Source organism: Quercus lobata, chromosome 10 (assembly GCF_001633185.2).
Source record: "Quercus lobata isolate SW786 chromosome 10, ValleyOak3.0 Primary Assembly, whole genome shotgun sequence".
In the NCBI taxonomy this organism is placed as follows: Eukaryota; Viridiplantae; Streptophyta; class Magnoliopsida; order Fagales; family Fagaceae; genus Quercus; species Quercus lobata.
In genome coordinates, this window is record NC_044913.1 from 19,198,524 (window position 1) to 19,220,096 (window position 21,573).

Below are 21,573 nucleotides of genomic sequence, written 5' to 3' on the forward strand. Positions count from 1 at the left end.
GGGTAGAAAAAAGGAAAAAAAAAAAAAAGGAGCCTTTGGTCTGACTTTTGAGTGCGACAAGTCTCTACAATGATTCCTACTTATCACGTGTTATTACTTATTATCAAAATGCCACTTAACTCATAATTCAAAATTTGAAAAAACACCAAAAAGTTGTTCTCAATTCTCATACTCATAACTCAAAATAGTTATGAGTAATGAGAATTGAATAAGACAATTAACCAAACAACTCTTATACTGGTAGAGCCCACAAATTTTAAGTTCTGGGCGTTGAAAACTGAGTTTGGAATTAAAAAATTCGCTAAATCAAACACTCTATAAGAGTTCTTTGGCACATATATTGATAGATTGGTGTTATGAGACTATCCCAGATAATTAACAAAGCATCTGATCTAGGTGGTCCAATATAATGATAGTGCATTAATAAAGTACTAATATAGTTCTATTAGTATTGATAGTGCATTAATAAAGTTTTAGAGACATTCATCAAAACTATCTTTACCATTAGTCAAAGATAGTTTTGATGGTTTATAAAAAAAAAAGATAGTTTTGATGAATGTAGCTAAAACTTTACTAATGCACTAAAATGAAAAAGATGCCTTCATGAGTAACGAGAATATTCTTGCCCTGAAAGCTTATAGTAACTAAGTGTAATTAAACAGGTAGATTAATTTGCCTAGCTTGAGCACCCATTGAACATGCATAACAAAAGGAAAATATCTTGAGCACCCATAAAAAAAAAAGTTAGTTGAGTAATTAATATAACATATAGGACCACCTAACCTAAAAGCTTAAGCATATGAGTTTGAGTTCAATTATGTTATATATTAACTACTCCATTTTGTTATTTTTATGTTGGAGCAAACACAATAATAATGGAAATAACACAAAGAGAGATAGGCACTCGCTCTCTTTTAGGAGATTCAAGTCTTGGCTAAGCTTTGTAACCTCCTCCTTGCGCACGTATCTGACCCAATATCTGAGTCAATTCATATTAGCCCATTAATCACCACAATTAAAAAGAACAAAATAGTCCATTTCCTTTTCAATGTAGGATTAAACATTTTCATTAACTCTTCATCTTCCATATTCACTTCCACATCTTTACATTTATGTTGTAATATTTATTCATTTTAATTAATTAATATTAAAATACTCCAATGCTCCATCATAATAAAATCTTGAAGTCAATTTCAAGAGTCTTTCATCAACTCTATCATAATAAAATAGGTATGTTGTAGAAGTTTTTTTTTTTTCTTTTACAGTACATTTACATGTCCAGTAGGTACTGATATATACACATATACATGAACTAAAGAAACGGGAAAGGATCCCATGACTCATGGGAGAGGCAGCATGACGGCGCCACGTTCAGGTTAGGGTGTTCTCAAGAACACCCTAACCTAAAAAAAAAATTTATATATAAAAATTAAATTTTTTTATTTGTTTACCCTTAAAAAAAAAAAGGAACACCCTCAAATAAAATAAAATAAAATTATTTGTTCTGCTTTCAAGCGCAAAACAAAAAAGCCCAAAAAAAATTTTAAACTAAAATCTGAAACAAAAAAATTTGTAATAGACCAAGCCTACCAGGGAAAAAAAGCCCAATATCAATCATAAACAACATATTACAAACCCATTCTAAAGAAAAAAAAAAAGTAAAGCAAACCCAACATGATAGCAAACCCACAAATTCTCCAAAAAAAAAAAAAAAAAAAAAAAACCAAAACCCAATATACGCTATTACAACCTAACCTAAAGAAACTAGAGCAACAGATTCATCAAGTAAAGCAAAACCAGAACAGAGCACATCAACGACAACAACCAACGGACGACGCTAGTGGCGGAGCCACGTTGGGGCCGAGGGGGGAGCCACATCAACGACAACAGATTCATTTAGCATTTCATCCATCATCGCAAGTCCGCTAGAATCTCATTCCAACATACCTAAAGCAATAGAGCAATATACACATGATGCAATGGTGGCAACCATAACAAGTGAGTCTTCACACTTTTCTCAGTCTCTGGCATCCTAATCTGATCTGCTCTTTTTTTTTTTCTTTTTTTTTCTTTTTTTCTTTTCATTACTTCTTTGGTTCTTCCGTTGTTTACGAAGTAGAGTACTAGAGTGTTACATTTTGCCCAACCAAGAAACACTTATCAATTGCCTATTGCCTCTACCATGTGTATGGTTGAACTTGAAGTCTTCAAAAGCAATTGATAATACCCACACAAGTGGTTAGGTATGGGCCATATGATTTTTCGTTTTCATGCTTATTTGTTGTTAAAGTATTTTATATTATATAACATTATGAATGAATATAATATACTACAGTATATCATATCTAAAATAATACTAGAAAATTTAATTAGTTGTATTTAATAAGATTTTTTATACATTTAAATTTTTTATGAGCATTTTAGACATTGAAATTTGAAAAACAATTTGTCTACTATTGGTATTTGTTGAATCTCAGTCATTATACTTAGTGGGTTATAATTTAATTGATAATATGGGCAAAGATAATAATCATTAATTCATTCTTCAAAAGAAAGAAATATAATAATTCAGAAAATAATACACTTCTAGGTTTTAAATTGGGGGAAGTAAATGCAGATGGGATGTGTGCTAGTGTAACTAATAAATAATAATTTAATTAACCAATAATTAATTGGGAGAAGCAACTAATAAACAATAATTAATAATTTAATTAACCAATACATTATAAAAGACAAACAAATTAAATTATGTTAGGCTAAACAACAAATAATAATTTTATAATTAATGAAACAACAATATAACAAATTATAGTTTATAAAAAACAAATAAATTAATAAAACAACTGAACAACAATAATTAATAATTTTATTATTATTGTAGCATTGATAATGAGACTATTATGTAAGGATTTCAAAATATGAAAACTCGTAGAAGGCAATTGTAAACTTTATGTATTTGCATGTTTTTTGATTGTTGTTGTTGTCAATATACAAATTTTCCTTTTTTATTAGATTGTGTAATTTATGCTTGTTGAGTAACACCCTAAAAAAATTCCTAGAGCTACTGGCAGCATCTGCATGATTTTCCTTTGTTATGAAATCTTTCTCAATTAACACTCCTCTCCATTTCAAACAATCAAATATTAAGGTTGCGTTTGGTTCAATGTAAATCGAATTCCAAGTGTAAAACGAATGTAGGGGAAAGTGAATTTCCGTAAGAAAAATGAAATTTGGGTGTTTGGTTCTGCAATGGAAAATAGTCTAGAAAACGATTTCTGATATTTGGTAACATTCTGAAAATGCTATTTTCCTACAAATTTTACACATTTTCTCAGCTCCCAAACAAATTTTATAACAGAAAATTTCAAAATATACACTTAACACAACCAAAAATCAAAATAAAAATATCTTTTATTCATAAACTCGGTGAGAGGAGGAAGAAAGAATGAGAGATTGAGGGAAAGAGAGATAGATCGGGAAAGAGAGGATCGGAGTGGATGGAGGCAGCGATGGCCAAATCGGGTGGGTTTGGGGGTGGAGTGGAGTGGGCTAGAGGTCGATGGCGGCCAGATCTGCGATCGGTGGTGGTGGCCATATCGGCCAGTGCGTTAGAGAGCCTGGTGGAGCATGGCCTGCTGTCGGTTGTCAAGATTGGAACTCAACCTGTACTCATCGGTGCATGACTGGCGATCAGAGAGGTGGGTCTTGGGTGTTTGTGGATTGGTGATGAGGGAGGGGTGGAGTCGATCTTTGCTTGATCGGCGATTAGAGGCACGGCCCAGATGACGGTGGAGTCGATCTCAAGTTCAGGTGGGCGGCCTCTCTCTCTCTGACGGTGATCAGCCTTTCTCTCTCTCTTGGTTCGGTTCTTTTTTTTTTTTTTTTTTTTTTTTTTTTTTTTCTAGAAATGGTTTGAAGGTAAAATAGATTGTTAGGTAATGTTTGGATAGTGTGTTGCGTTTGCTCTGTTTCTGCGTTTCTCCTTCTTTTTTTTTTTTTTTTTTCCACGCGTTTTCCCCCTCACAAGCGGCTACTGTTCATACACTGTTCACGGACCCACAAATTTTATTTTTTATCAATTTTTTCATTAAAAATGGGTCCCACGGTATTATTCACACATTTAAAAATTATTTTGCTACAGTGTTTTCAGTTTTCAGTTTTCAGTTTCAGCAAAATAAGTTCTATACAAACAGACCCGTAATCTATTTTACACTTCAACCAGGCTCATTTTACAATCAATAAAAATGATTTTCTGTTTGACCAAATTTTCCATGCGTAACCAAACATACGGCAGGGTGTAAATTGTTTTCCCAAATCCATTTTCAGCTGAAACAAACCCACTCTAAGTTTATAGTCTTTACTTAAAAAAAGAAAAAAGAAAAAAATGGTCCGCCATGATAAACTTTTGCTACTACGTACAAAAGTAAAGAAAACAAAACCTGTCGGGCTGTCAACGTGGCATAATTCAAGCCATACGTTGACATTGAGCAAATCAACAAAATGACCGACAGAAATGCGTTTTAGGATCAAAGCTTTGATAATCTGTGGCCAAGGTGTCATGGAGAGGCAACAAATACATGTGCTAGTCATCCCATTTCCAGCACAGGGTCATTTTGCCCCTCTAATGAAGTTGTCACACAAGATCGTTGATCATGGGATCAATGTCACATTTGTTAACACTGAGTTCATACATGCAAAACTCACAGCTAGGGATGGCCATACCCATTAGGTAATGGATATCCAACCCTACCCGATCCAATTATTCTGGGTAATACCCAGTTCTTAATGGGTAGAAGGTAATTGGGTAGGGTTTGGATATTATCCAAATATTTTGGGTAGGGTTTGGATATTATCCATTTACCCATTATTACCCATTTAACTAATTAGATCTAACTCAAACCAAACTCAACCAAATTATTATGGGTAAACCTCAACCCACCCAATTAAACAATAATCAAAATTACCAAATTGCCCCTAAAACTTGAAAATGACCAAATTATTCATAAAATCCTCTAAAATTGCCGAAATGCACTCCAAACCTAAAAAATGACCAAAATATCCCAAAAATCTAAAAATTACCAAAATATCCCCGAAACATAAAAAATGACCGAAACACCCCCAAAACCTAAAATATGACCAAAATACCCCCGAAAACTAAAAATTACTAAAATACCCCATAAACCTAAAAAATGACCGAAAGACCACTGAAACCTAAAAATTACCAAAATACCCTCTAAACCTAAAAAATGACCGAAATACCTTCAAAATATAAAAAATTACCGAAATACTCTCTAAACCTAAAAAATGACCGAAATACCCCCGAAACTTAAAAATTAGCAAAAAACCCCCGAAACATTAAAAAAAATGATCGAAACACCCACGAAACCTAAAAATGACCAAAATACCCCCGAAACTAAAAATTACCAAAATAACCCCTAAACCTAAAAAATGACTGAAAGGCCACTGAAACCTAAAAAATGACTGAAAGGCCACCAAAACCTAAAAATGACCAAAATACCCTCAAAACCTAAAAAATGACCGAAATACCCTCGAAACATAAAAAAATTACTGAAATACCCCTTTAAACCTAAAAATTACCAAAATACCCTCTACACCTAAAAAATGCTAAAATACCCCTAAAATCTTAAAATTACCAAAATACCCCCCTAAACATATAAAATGACAAGAATACCCCCGAAAGCTATAAATAACTAAAATACCCCCCTAAATCTAAAAAATGACCGAAATACTCTTGAGACCTATAAAATTACCAAAATACCCCGAAACCTATAAAATGACAAAAATGCCCCTAAAACCTATAAGATGATAAAAATACACCCAACCCTAAAAAATGATTGAAATAACTTCGAAACCTAAAAAATGACCAAAAGATCCCAAAACCTAAAAAATAACTGAAATACCCCCAAAGCTTAAAGAATAACCAAAATACCCCCAAAACCTAAAAAATGACCAAAATACCCCTGAAACATAAAAAATTACCCCTAAAACCTTGAAATTATCAAAATACCTCCGAAATCTATAAAATTAACAAAATAGCCCCAAAATATAAAATTACCGAAATACCCCTAAAACCTAAAAAATGAAAAAAAAAAATTCCCCCGTAATCTAAAAAATGACTGAAATACCCTTAGAATCTAAAAAAATGACCAAAATAACCCCGAAACCAAAAAAATTACCATAATTCCCTCAAAACCTAAAAAATGACTGAAATATTCTTAAAACCTTTAATCCTGACAAAAATACCCTCGAAACATCCAAAATACCCCAAACCTCTATTTTCATAATTTAAAAGGTTACAAATGTATTTTGGTCATTTATAGGTTAAGGGGTACTTTAGTCACTTTAAAGTTTTCAAGGGTGTTTTGGTCATTTTAGATATTTTCTAGGGGTATTTGGTTGTTTTAGAGGTTTAGGGCTATTTTGGTCGATTTATAGGTTTCGGGGTATTTTTGGTAATTTTAGAGGTTTGGGGTTATTTTTGGTCATTTTAGAGGTTTTGGGCATATTTGGTCATTTTACAAGTTTAGGGCTTATTTTGGTCATTTTATAGGTTTGAGGGTATTTTAGACATTTTATAGGTTTTAGGGGTATTTTTGTCATTTTATAGATTTCGGGGGTATTTTGGTCATTTTTCAAGTTTACGGAGTATTTCGGTCAATTTTTAGGTTTCAAGGGTATTTTGGTAATTTTCAAGTTTCAGTGGTGTTTTAGTAAATTTTTAGGTTTCGAGGATATTTCAGTCATTTTTTAGGTTTAGGAGTTATTTCGGTCATTTTTTAGGTTTCGGGGGTATTTTGGTAATTTTTAAGTTTCTGGGGTATTTCAGTCAAATTTTAGGTTTCGGGGGTATTTCGGTCATTTTTTAGGTTTAGGGGGTATTTTTGATAATTTTTAGGTTTCGGGGGTATTTTGGACATTTTTAGGTTTCGTGGGTATTTAGTCATTTTTTAGGTTTCATGGGTATTTTGGTCATTTTTTTAGATTTAGGGGGTATTTTGGTAATTTTAAGTGGTTTTTGAGCATATTTGGTAATTTTGGGGGTATATTGGTCATTTTAGAGATTTAATGGGTATTTTGCTCATTTTAGAGATTTTGAGATATTTTGGTCATTTTAGTGGTTTTTGAGCATAATTGGTGATTTTAGAAATATCAGGAGTATTTTGGCCATTTTAGAGGTTTCATGGGTATTTTGCTCATTTTAGAGATTTTGAGGATATTTTGGTCTTTTTAGTGATTTTTGAGTATATTTGGTGATTTTATAAAAATTGGGTTTGGGTAGGGTATGGATATCCATGGGTAAACAAACTGGGTAACAATTGGATATGGATACTAATTGGGTAAGGTAATTGGATATCCATGGATAAATTAATTGGGTTGGGTATGGGTATACCCTACCCATACCCTACCCATGGCCATCCCTACTCACAGCTTCAATGGCAGTGAAGAGTGAAGAGAAGAGCCCAATAAGACTGGTCTCAATCCCAGATGGACTAGAACCTGGGGATGATCGAAATGATACTCCTAAGCTGATGGAAAGTATTGAAAAAGTGATGCCAGGCCATTTGAAGGACTTGATTGAGAAAATTAACCAGTCAAATGATGATGATGATCAGATCAGTTGTATCATTGCTGATACAACGGTTGGGTGGGCACTAGAAGTTGCTGAGAAGATGGGAATTAAAAGGGCTTCAGTTTGGCCTGCTGGACCAGCAAACTTGGCATTTGCATTACATATTCCGAAGCTTATTGAGGAGGGAATAATAGATATTAAAGGTAAAATCTAGCTCGCTGCTATTTCCAATTTCAACTAGTTTATGTTATCAAATAGATTTTTCTTTACATGTTGGGAGCTTATTGAATAACTCATAATCAAGCATCAATTATTAATTTTTTTTGAAGGAACAGAAATTTAAAAGTGTTATTATTCATCTATTATCATAAAATATATATTGAATAAGACGATATTTTTGCTAATGATTAAGATTAGGGTAAATTATGAATTTAGTCACTAACATTTTAAAGGTATCGATTTATTTTCTAACAGTATTATGTCAAAATAACCCATACAGTTAAATAGTGGATAAAAAAAAATACTAACATAGCTAATGGTTAAAATATTAGTTTTTATGCTATTAACCTGCCAAATATCCTTAGTTTAAAAAATAAAATAAAATAAAATATTTAGAATTAGTTTATTTTGGTAATTTTCTTTTCTTTTTCTTTGCTTTCTTAGATGCAAACTAGGATTAAAAACCCAAAATTCATTCATTCAAAACTGAATTTCCTTCATTTTCCCACATCTTCCCAACAACCAAACAAGGAACCCGTTTAAACAATCCAGTTGGGGTCTAATTCTCTCATTTTTATGACATCGACCACATATTCCCACCTATCCTTATCTTACGCACATTGATTTGACATGCTGTTTGTAGTGTGTAGTCTCTGTGCTAGCTTTTGTTGAGCCACTGTGGGATAATTAAAATCATTTTATTTATTTAGAGTTTTTCAAGCTACAAAAATGATTTGACATCATTTTATTAAATGAATTAAATATGTATGACAAATTTATGTGACATTTATCAGAAAAAATAGATGAAAGAGTTGTTGATGAATAAAATTTTAAGGTGTAAAATTCAAAAATTTTGAAAATTTAGGAGTATAGTTTGTACTTTAGCCTATATATAATTATACGCATGGGTACAAAAAGGCTAAAAAAAATTTGTGTGTGTGTGTGTGTGGTAGTAGCAATGTGGAGCCTTGGTTTAACTTGAAGCCTTACATAGGTCCCACCCTTTGTGATTTCATCTTGTAACTTGATCGATTTTAGTAATTGATACCACTCATTGTAACCTATGAAGTATGGACTTGGAAACAGGTACGGGTACGACATAGTGACACGGTAATTTTTGAAAAATTAGAACTTGGATAAGGCGGGAATATGTATATAAATTAATTATTAAATATTGTTAAACATTTAAACATATATCAATTTCAGAGAAATAAAGGACAATAAAGTAAATTCATGACTAATATATGATGTTTAGAAATTAGAATAAAAACCAAGAATAAGATCTAAAAGAGTAAATAAAAGATAACTAGATAAGTGTTCAAAATTAATACTAAAAAAAAATAAAAGGCAAGTGTCCCTCCCATATCCTGCAATTTTTCAAAAAAACAAAAAAAGGACATGATTGGTAGTTGGTGAATAGCATGGGGCTGAAGTTAAATGCCCATAATTCATTCATTGAAAACTCACTTTCCTTCATTTTCCCACATCTTCCGAACAACCAAACAAGGAACCCATTTAAACAACCTGGTTGGGATCTAATTCTCTAATTTTATGACACCGATCGCATATTCCCATCTACCCGTATCTTACGCACACTGATTTGACACATGCTTTTTGTAGTCTGTAGTCTCGATGCTAGCTTTTTATTTTATTTTATATTTTATTAGAAACGTCTTGGTGCTAGCTTTTGTTGAGTCACTGTGGAGTAATTAAAATCACTTTATTTATTTAAAGTTTTTTCATGCTACACAATGACATGACTTAATTTTATTAGACAAACTAAATACATGTGGCAAATTTATGTGACTTAGAACGAAAATATGGATAAAGAAGCTGCTAATGCAAATAAAATATAATTTTAGAGTGTAAAATCCAAAAACTTTTAAAATTTAGGGGTGTAGTTTGTAATTTATGTTGTATATAATTATAAGCATATGCATGAAAAGGCTAGAACTTTTTTTTTGGAAGCAGCAATGTGGAACCTTGGTTTATCCTGAAGCCTTACACGAGTCCCGCACTTTATAAATTCATCTTGCAACCTGATCAATTTTAGTAATTGTTACCACTCATTATAACCTATGAAGTACGGAAAATTTTTTTGAATAGTAACATTTTAGAAATTTTTTTTGTGAGTAGCATGCAGCTGAAGTTAATTAATTAAGTAGATTGTTTTTTGAACTCGAGTTTGTCAAACTCAAGTTCCAAAAATAGAGTGCTTAACTAATTAACTTCGTCTGTGTGCTACTTTCTTAAATTTTTCTAAAAACATGCTGTAAGGACACGATTCGTAACGAACCGTTACAGTTTTGGGTTCGTACATAAAAAAGCCCAAACAATATCATTTATAGAGCGTGGGTTTGAAAGACTAGGCCTTGGTCACCAAGCGGTGGGTTTTTCGTGGTGTTCATACATGATTAAGTTGTTTTCGCCTTAGGAGTCTTTCTCTTGGAGGTGGGCTGGGAGGCTCTGGTTTTTGGCCATTTTTCCCAGCCACCGCTCTAGATTGCTTACTTTTCCTTTTATACAAGTTTGTATCCCTCATCCTTCGTCCACGTGTAGGATCGACTTTTCCCAGACTGATACTTGTCCCATCAGCCCATACCCAGAGTGGTTGGGGGTAATTGTAAAAGCTGAAGAGTATGACTCTATCAGGTGCAGAGTATTGAATGGCAATAAGGGCAGCTTTCCCTGGTCGTTATACTTTTCAGCGTATCCTTCTCTATTGACCTAAATATTTTAGATTTTCTTCCAAGCTGGTCCTATACCGTTTTTGCCCTTCCTTCTGGTGAGATTGCGGACATGCCGAGGACTGAATCGTCCTCGGCTGTATCCCAAGGCTATTTTGTACTCGTATTACCGAGCCTGGGCGGACTATAACCTTTCTCGGCTCGGGCCTTGGGCCCCAACGAATAAACAGGCCAGGGCCACAAATTATTGGGCTCTACAATAGTCCCTCAAAACCCTGCTGTCCGACCTCTTGGTTGGAGGGGAGGGTTTTGGTAATACCAAGCCTTCATTACGGCTCGTTTAACTCAGCCTTTCATTAATGTTGGTGTTTCTTCATCTGCCTAGGAAACGTACCGGTCTACGAGACATTCCTCTGAATTCATTCATAATGCGTTCCGGCCGTTTCGTTATCCAAAACGCGCTTTTAATGATTTCCCTTCACGAGACCTTTTTAAATTCGACGGTTATTGACGGTATGGGGAAGTGGAACGGGTATATTCTTGTTTACAGATTTTCTTGGAAATCTGAGCAGATTAAATACCTTCCGTTTCGCCCTTCATATAAGAAGAAAAAGTAAGAGGTTATTTCTCCTGTACAGAGACCCTTTCAATCCTTCTAAAATCTGAGAATCCTTAGCCTCCCCCAGAGTTTCCCTTATCCGCTTGTTTACATCTCAAACCATAACAAGTCCAAGATAAGAGTAGGAATGAAGAGACCATGCCTTACCCAGAAATGCTACGTTCTTGCAAAGCTAAAGATGACTCGGTCAGGGCAGGGATGGGAGAGACTCAAGATACTTTTCACCTTCCTTTCAGTCAAAATCGGAAGTAGGGGCTCGTCGCGCCAAACTTTTAGTGCGGCTGAGCTGTGATCACCCATTGTCAGTACCAGCTGCTCCCTTATGAGCATATCTAACCTGGACCCAGCGTGTTAGGAGTCAGGACTGACGCAGGGACAAAGTACCCCTGCTTCTTCCTTTCTTCCTTCACTGGTTCCTCCTTTTGCCTCTCTTTCTTCTTCTTTCCACCATCAGATCCATCCTGGTGCTTTTCCTTCTTCCTCTTCTTCTCCTCCTTCTTTCTCTTCATCTCCTCCTTTTTCTTCTGAAGAAGGTCATTCTCTCAATATGGGCGCCACTGGGGCAGAATTTGGAAGGATTTCGGAGACGAGTTTAAAAAGACATTTGACTACATATTTGTCATATTGTTGTTGTTTTTTTTATTATTGTTTTTGTAATCCACCTTCTGTATAGGCTTGTTTAAGCCCTTCTTTGTACGTTGTAACACCTCTATATATTAATAAAAGTCATTATTGCTTTATTTCACATTTTCTATCTCTTTATTTCTGAAATGGTTACGCCGTGAATAGACATATTATCTTGTGAATTCTTTTTATTTTTACCCTCTGACCGATATCTAGGATCGAAATCCTAGTTAATAAAAAGATCTTACTCTGCGTTTATAGAAACTATCCGATTTAATAATACTGAACCGCATAAATGATATTTAGGGCTGAAACCCATATTGAGAAGAAAAAGAAAGGATATTATGATGAGCTTATTGGGGCGGTTTGACACAACACCGCCGACCTGAAAGCACAATATTTAGGGACGAAATCCCTTATCAAGGAAAAAGACGCTGTCATGAGCTTACGAGTGCTGTTCGGCACAATAATACTGTTTTGAACAAATGACACTTAGGGTCAAAACTCTTGCTAAGGAAAAGATATTATCATGAATTTAACAGAGTTGTTTAGCACAATAATGCCGACCTGAGAAAACAACACTTACCCCAAAACAGCCAAGATGACAACTGAATGCTCGGTGCGGTATAGGAGGTAGTCATCCGAAGATATATAACCCAGAAATGAACAACCCCTGCAGGCCGCTGAGTAATTAGGCGTTTCGCCAACTGCCTAATGACCTTCATAGCCTTAGTCTTTTTTGGTATGTGGTCCGATGACTGAGCGACTTAGAATTCTTCTTAAGTAGCTGACATTTCCATAGGTTTGAGTCCGAGGATCATGCAATACCCTGGTTCTGTCCAAAACTCAGTTTTCTCATTTAAGTAGTTGGTTTCCTCATAGGTTTGAGTCCGAGGACCATGCAATACCTTGGTTCTGTCCAAAACTCAGTTTTCCCATCTAAGTAGTTGGTTTCCCCATAGGTTTGAGTCCGAAAACCATGCAATACCTTGGTTCTGTCCAAAACTCAGTTTTCTCATCTAAGTAGTTGGTTTCCCCATAGGTTTGAGTCCGAGGACCACGCAATACCTTGGTTCTGTCCAAAACTCAGTTTTCTCATCTAAATAGTTGGTTTCCCCATAGGTTTGAGTCCAAGGACCATGCAATACCTTGGTTCTGTCCAAAACTCAGTTTTCTCATCTAAGTAGTTGGTTTCCCCATAGGTTTGAGTCCGAGGACCATGCAATACCTTGGTTCTGTCCAAAACTTGATTTTGATACTGATAAGTAATTGGGGGAATTAACCCCTCGGCTATGACATGAGACCTTGGTTTTAGGGTATTGGCTCCTCGGTCGAGCCCTTAGAACCATCGGTGTGGCTGACGCTACAAAGCGTAGCCCCTAGTAAAGAAATATAGCCCCTAGTGGAACTTTACGTTAGAAGGGAACTGTCTTGACCTACCACCCATGCCAACACACAAGCCTTCCCCACAGACGGCGTCAATTGTAAGGACACGATTCGTAACGAACCGTTACAGTTTTGGGTTCGTACATAAAAAAGCCCAAACAATATCATTTATAGAGCGTGGGTTTGAAAGGCTAGGCCTTGCTCACCAAGCGGTGGGTTTTTCGTGGTGTTCATACATGATTAAGTCGTTTTCGCCTTAGAAGTCTTTCTCTTGGAGGCGGGCTGGGAGGCTCTAGTTTTTGGCCATTTTTCCCAGCCACCGCTCTAGATTGCTTACTTTTCCTTTTATACAAGTCTGTATCCCTCATCCTTCGTCCACGTGTAGGATCGACTTTTCCCAGACTGATACTTGTCCCATTAGCCCATACCCAGAGTGGTTGGGAGTGGTTGTAAAAGCTGAAGAGTATGGCTCTGTCAGGTGCAGAGTATTAAATGGCAGTAAGGGCAGCTTTCCCTGGTCGTTATACTTTTCAGCGTATCCTTCTCTATTGACCTAGATATTTTAGATTCTCTTCCAAGCTGGTCTTATACCGTTTTTGCCCTTCCTTCTGGTGAGATTGCAGACATGCCGAGGACTGAATCGTCCTCGACTGTATCCCAAGGCTATTTTGTACTCGTATTACCGAGCTTGGGCGGGCTATAACCTTCCTCGGCTCGGGCCTTGGGCCCCAACGAATAAACGGGTCAGGGCCACAAATTATTGGGCCCCACACATGCTATTTGGCAAATTTTGCCTATCAAGTACAGACATGGATACAAGCACAGGTACAACATGGTGACATGACAATTTTTAAAAAAAATTAGGACTTGGATACTATGAGAATACATATATTAATTAATTATTAAATATATTTTTATTTTTATTTTTAAATATTGTTAAGCATTAAATATATATCAATTTAAGAGCAATAAAGGATAATAAAGTGAATTCATGGCTAATATATGATGTTTAGAAATTAGAATAAAAACCAAGGATAAGATCTAAAAGAGTAAAATAAAACATAACTACATAGTGTTCAAGATGAGATTAAATTCTATAAGGATGTGGTGTAAAACCCAAATTTTACCCCTCCAATTTTAACATGCCACATCATCATATTACATATTAAAGAATATGCACAACCACACTTAATCAATTATAATACCCATTTGAAAATCCAACTTAATTGTGAGTTAATTGAGATGTTATTATATGTGGTAGAATGTATTGAGTTTTAAGTAAAAATCTGATGAGACAATCTCTTATTGGATGGTGTAAAATATAGGTTTTACACTACATCCTTATTGAATTTGGACTTGTTCCAGATTAATTCTAAAAAGAAACAAAAGATAAGTTTCCCAGGTGTGTCTCGTGTCTAACACAAGTACGGTATCCCAAATGAAGTGTCTGTACTTTCTAGGTTTTAACCCAGTAGAACACCAATTCACAAACAGAGTAGTCCACTTGACAGACATTTAAGTCCACACCAATGGATTTCCTTAAGGTGTGTTTGGTGATTATTGGGTTGGTGGAGGCTAGTTTGAACTAGTGTTGTTTTACCATGGGTTTAATTTACCCAAGTTGGGTTAAGTTCACCTAAATTGGATTTGAGACTAGGCTACTTTTATACTTAGTTGAGGGCATGTTGAACTTTGCACTATAGAATATTCCCAGAATCCAAAGATTTTGTTAAATTTAATTGATGGGATAATGAAATTGGGGTATTTGCTTATTTTCGAAAAATAGAGAGTGGATATTAGTTGGTTTCAAACATCGGGGAAAATTGTAAACTACCCCAAACATAAAAGAAGAAAATGTTTTTTCCCCTATAAAATGAAAGCCTTTTGACTTGTTGCTTTCCTCTAGGGTTGCCAAGTTTTTGAAACCCTCATTTTCCCTCTATAGTAGTTGAACTATTGAACACTTACCATCTTTTTGATTTTATTTTATTTATTAAAAACCAATCCAACACAAAACAAATCCTAATAAAATTAGGCATGATCTTTTCTAATCAAATTCTAATTAAATTGGAAAAAATTGGAGGGGATCTTATCATGGTATGTTCTTTTCCATAAATTTTCTTATTTGGCCTTTTATTTTATAATATTTAACAATTAAATATGTATCATATATATTTTTTTGTTTAACTTCCTCATACATTACATGGGTTAGCGGTTAATATATATATATATATATATATGTATATACTAGGGTTGTCCATGAGTCGGGTCGGTTTTGGACCCAACCCGAACTCAACCCGCCGGAGTCGGGTGGAGGGGCTGAGGAACTTGAAACTGACCGCCAGAAAAATTGATCGAGTCGGTTTTGGGTGAGGGTGAGCATCGGTTGGTTGCTGGAATAAAAAAACGGCATCAAAATCCAAAAAAAAAAAAGCTTCGCCGGAATCTGGAAATCTTACCGGAAACTGGAAAAACCCGCCGGAATTTCGCCGGAATCTGTATTTTTAACTAAAAATTGCTTGGATTTTTCCGGATCTGGTTAAATCCTACTAGATCTAGCCGGATCTGGTTGAGATCTCGCCGGATCTAGCTTTTTTTTGCAGGATTTGGCCGGATTTTTTTACAACTCCGGTCGGGTTCGGATTACTCGGGTTTTGGAGATGCAAACCCGCCACTCGACCCCCCGGCGTCGGTTTTTGAGAACGGAAACCCGTTGCCGACCAACTGGACCTTTGGTTCGGGCTGGAATCGGGTCGGCGTCGGGCGGTTTGGCCGGGTTGTCAGGCTACGGTCGGGTCTGGACAGCCCTGTCATACACACATGATTGGTAGTTGGTACTTGTTTAATTTTGATAAAACAAAATAATTGAACCACTCTGCAGGAACTCCAATAGAAAACAACCTGATTTGGTTGTCAAAGGATATCCCGGCATGGAGTAGCACTGTTTTGCCTTGGAGCTGTCCAGGAGACTCAAAGACACAAAAATGTTTTTTTGAATCTTATGCTTTCAAAATGAACCATTCTCTCAGATTATGCAATTGGCTTCTCTGCAACTCATTCTATGAACTTGACTCACCGGCCTGCAATTTAATTCCTGGGATCATACCTGTTGGCCCCTTACTTTTGGGCAATCAATTGGGCAGTCATGCTGGAAGCTTTTTGCCTCAGGATTCAACTTGTCTAAGCTAGCTTGATAAACAAGCTATGGGTTCGGTCATTTATGTTGCCTTTGGCAGCAGAGCAACCTTCAGCCAGCAACAGTTTGATGAACTAACTCTCGGTCTTGAACTCATAAGCCAGCCATTTTTATGGGTTGTCCGGTCAGACGTAATTGGGGGACTGAATTCTGAATTCTTGGATGGGTTTAGAATGAGGATCGTTGATCGGGGAAAGATTGTTGAATGGGCTCCTCAAGAGAAGGTGTTAGCTCACCCTTCTATTGCATGTTTTCTAAGCCATTGTGGATGGAATTCAACCTTAGAGGGTATAAGCATGGGAGTCCCATTTCTATGTTGGCCTTACTATGGAGATCAATTTCATAATAAGAGTTACATATGTGATGTTTGGAAGGTTGGTTTAGGGTTGAACCCGGATGAAAATGGGCTCATCACGAGGCATGAAATCAAAACGAAAATAGAAACACTGCTCTCTGATGATGGTGTAAAAATCAATGCACTGAAGCTGAAGGAAATAGCTAAAAAGAGTGTAACTGATGGTGGATCTTCTTTTAAGAATTTCAAAAGCTTTATTGAACAAATAAAGCATTAAGGGTGCTCAAAAGTGTTATTATTATTGTTTTTTTAGTGTGTTTGAATATTATTTTGAATTGTGTTCCTGAAAAAATAAAGAGTGAAAGAAACAGTGTGTGCATGTGTAAGGATTTGAATTGCGTTAATGGCCGGCTTGCACTGTTAGCATCATTTAAACTAGCTTTAAATGTTGCTTATATACTAAATGAACTTGCAATTTACCTATTTTTGTTGATTGAAAATGCTCATCTACAAAAAAAATGATTGGTTCTGAATATTTTAGTTTGATGGATCTTAGACTAGCCGACCTAAACCTTAAAAAATTTGGGACTAGGATCTTAAGACTGCTATTAGTCTTTTGTTTTCCCCCCAAACTTCATTAATTATGTAAAAAATCTTATCGACTTTTCCTCTATTGGTTTATCAATTCTTTGGATAGACACAAAGCTTAATTGTTGATATCAATTTCTTTCTAAAATTCTCATATTGTAAATTAAACTTTTATACGGTATATGGTATGAGTTATTTATCATTGTTCTTAAATCTTATAATCTTTTTAGTACTAGTTTTTATATTTTGGTTTTTAATACAAGACCCTTTTTTTTTTTTGCTTGGAAAAAGGATCTGTGAAGACCAAGAAAGTGATTATAGGAGTATTTTCGAATTTGGAAACTATTCTCAACAAGAAACCAAACCAAAACCTCCTCCTCCTCAGAGGGGGAGAGAACAAATGTGTGGTGTATAATTTTTTTGAGAGAGTGGAATGTGTCATCCGAAAAATGCTTCTGGTGAGTGAGTTAAGGCCTAAGGGAACATAGTGATAGAGGTTGCTGAGTTTCAATCATTTTTGTCTCAAAGCAGCAATCAGGTTAGCCTAATTTTTAGCTTTTTTATTTTTTGCCCCTCCCATTCTACTCGGTACTAAATTATATACAAATTTCTTAGCATGTTAAATGTGGGGCCCAAATGATTTATGGGCCAGGCCCATCTACCCGGGGAGAATCCAAAGGCCCAAGCCGAGGAGGGCTATGGCCCAAGCTCGACAAGATAGCCTATGGATACCGCCGAGGGCAGTTCAGTCCTCGGCAGACCCAAAGTCCCCCCAGAAAGAAGGGTAAAAACGGTATAGGGCTGAAACTTGGAAGAAAGATCTAAAATATCCAGGGAAAGCTGCCCTTACTGCCATTTAATACTCTTAACCTGACATAGCCGCATTCTTTGGCTTTTACAACCACCCCCAACGACTTTGGGTATGGGCTGATGGGACAAATATCAGCCTTGGAAATGTTGACCCTATACGTGGACGAAGGACAGTAAACACAGGCGAGTATAAAAGGAAAAATCAGTAACCTAGAGAGGGGGTGGGGAAAAATGGCCAAAAACCAGAGCCTCCCAGCCCACCTCCAGGAGAAAGACTCCAGGGGTGAAGGAAAACTTAACATTGTATGAACACCACGAAAAACCCACCGCCTGTCGATCAAGGCCTAGCCTTCCAAACCCACGCTCTACAAATGATATTGTTTGGGCCTTTTTACGTGCGAACCCGACACTGTTACGGTCCACCACGAATCGTGTCCTTACATTAAATATTTGAGAGCTCATATGTTTTTGCTGGTTTAGGTTTATTTAATGATTTTTCTTAATTCAATCTTTGCCACATGTATGAGTAAGTAGCTTAGGACGTAAGTCAAAACTTCTACGTTGTAATTTGTCTCACTCTCCTTAAAAGTTACCATAGTTTTTTAGTAAAGTTTGTAATATATGTATCTTGGTGTTAAAAGTTAAAACTACATTTCTTTTCCCTTGTATATATTGTGTGTGTTTGTTTCTAAAATAATAAAAAATAAAAGAAATAAAAACTAAGTTTTCCCCCAGTATTTGGCTATAAGATGAAATGGAAAGAAAATTAAAAAAGATCAAGAAGTTTTAGTTCTTATGATTTTTTAAAAAAATTCTTCTTATCAACTTTTTAGTAACAATTTTTTATTTCAGTTTTTAATACAATTTTTTTTTTCAAGTTGATGCAGTATAGGGTTTTATAATTCTCCAACTATAATCATCTTTTCTTTTCTATAATAGTGCCTTTAGTATAGGTTTTATCAAGTTAATGTACGTGATAAGAAGACAAGTTTAAAGATTACACTGACAATACTTTATTAGCCCTGAATTTTCTAAGTAAAACAAAATACAGAAAATATAAGATTATACTAGTAGTATTTTATATGCAGTAGTGATAGGTTTTACTTTATTCACAAACCCTATGTCTAGATGCTTTATCTAAACCAAGTACATTAAAATTATTAACATAATTTATTTTAGATGAAATATTACCAAATTTTTTTAAAATTAAAGGATTACTTTTATTAAAACTTAATTATTAGAACTTCCAAAATATTAAAGAGAAGTTTCACTACTTGGATTTTGATAACAACTTCGATTTCCATGATATGCATTTCTCATGTAACTTAAAATCATTTTTGTTCTCATATTTTTACTATCTATTTTATAATTCAATTTTAATATTATATATATATATACATATATATATATATATATATATATACTAGTTTACATATGAATCTTAATTAAATCGTGCATCGTATGAGCATAATACTAGTAATTCATACTATAGGCATTGCTAGTATACTAGCAATTGTTATGGTTCGATAGTGTTCTATTGAAGAATTTTAAATTTTTAAATTTTTTTTATCACTCCTTGTTATTTCTAATTTTTTTTTTGAGAAATAATTACAATATGCTGTTAACCCCGCAGCTCGAATCATTTTCCCCTTAAACCCCCAAGTACTTTCTATTAGGGGGCGTTTGGTTCGCCGTAATGTTACATTATACCATAATATTACATTATTATAATCTTACATTAATTTAATCTCAATACAAGAATACAACATTACATTGTTTAGGAAGGTGATGTGATTAAGGTGATATGATATATTTTGTAATTTTAAATTATGGTAATGTTAGAAAAAAAATAAAATAAACCAAAAACTTTAATGTTATATCATCGCAATGTGCATTACATTAAAAGTACATCGCAGCGAACCAAATGCTCCTTAGAGTTTTTCTATGTATTATACAACAATTGGTTCTATAAAAAATAAAACTATGCTACTACTCCTTGCTCGACACTCCCTTAAAAGTTACCATGACTTTTGTTTGAAGTTTGTGATGTGCCTTTATGTTAGAATTTATTTCCCTCTTCCTTGTGTGTGTGTGTTGTTTTCTCAAAAAAAAAAAAAAAAAAAAAAAAAAAGCAAAGCTATGCAACTAATTTTCTTAAATTATAAGAAAAGAAAAGAATTAAAAAATTACTCAAAGTAATTGGGTGTGTCCATATACAAGTGATTGTTTACTACTAATAATCAACAACCTCAATGAGTTGTGAAATTAGGTATGTCTTTAAATTTATTGTTTCCCCCTTATTAGATCAAAAAACGATGTTTTCAAATGTTGTGTGATCTTTTTTTGAGAAATGGAAGTGAATTTTCATTAATCAAAGATCGTTAATAAAAACATTTGTTAATCTTGATGGAACAAACTCCATCTAGGCTTCAAAATAAACATTAAAAGCATATCTTGAAGAAAACACACACGATACTCTCTTGATGGAATAGAAACTAAACTGTTAGTTTCTGGTAGTAAACCTCGAATCCACGAGGGGTTTTCCTAAATCTACAAGGAGATAAAAATTGGAATCCACCAGAAGAAAATTTGACAAAACATCTGCGTTTATTGATAATAGTTTGAAAAACTGAATTGCCTTTGGAGGCTATAATGCGTTTAAATAGAAAAAACAAAACCTAGGGCAACTAGAAACCCTAAGGCGGCTACAAAAGCATATAAAACCCTGATTTGACTAAAAAAATATTAAAAGCACCTAAAAAGAAGGAAATAAATAACCTAAACCTAAAATAACAAAAATTACATAAAAAACTATAATTAAATAATTACAAAATTTAAAAACCAAACCGTGTCCCACATCAGACTCCTTCACTTGAAAAAAACTCGTCCTCGAGTTGATAGTTGAAATCTGAAATCTTCCGCTTCAAATAAACAAATACATTGAATGATTTAATAACTCGATCCGGTTCTGAAACTTGAATCATTCATAGTGTAGCATAAATATTCTTCTCATCTACCTTCAATTTATTTGCAACATCAATTAACAAAGGACTGATAATAAAATTAAAATTTTCTACTCCAAGAAAATCAACATATTGTGTAGCCATCTTCAAAAAATCAACCGAAACTTGAGGATTATGAGTTGTGGACTCATCCTCATATTTAACCTCAATTGGATCTTCCTCAATATTCTCAATAATTACCATCTCTTGATTTCTATCATTATTCACAATCAACTCAACATTCTTTTCTTTGACATCTTCATCAAACTTTTGACAAGTGGTATCTTCAATTTTCAATTCAATAACTTGTTGCAAGTCTTGATCTTTTTTAACCACTTCAAAATTTTCTTTAGAAATAGGCTACTTCTTCTCAACCCTTAAACTCTTTCCTTTACTTGACACATGGACTTGGCTGTGATAATTTTGGTTTTGTGGTTGACCTTTCATGTTTTGAACATATTGCTTTTCATATGAATATACAGATTTATAATCAACACTTGTATAATCTAGTATATCATAATAGTTATTAGGAAACCATAAATCAATTAATACCCTT

At 34.6% G+C, this 21,573-nt stretch overlaps 1 pseudogene; it reads left to right on the forward strand.

The window, feature by feature from the left end:
- Positions 1 to 4,544: 4,544 nt before the first annotated feature.
- Positions 4,545 to 17,034, forward strand: LOC115963023 (annotated as a pseudogene).
- The last annotated feature ends 4,539 nt before the right edge of the window (positions 17,035 to 21,573 follow it).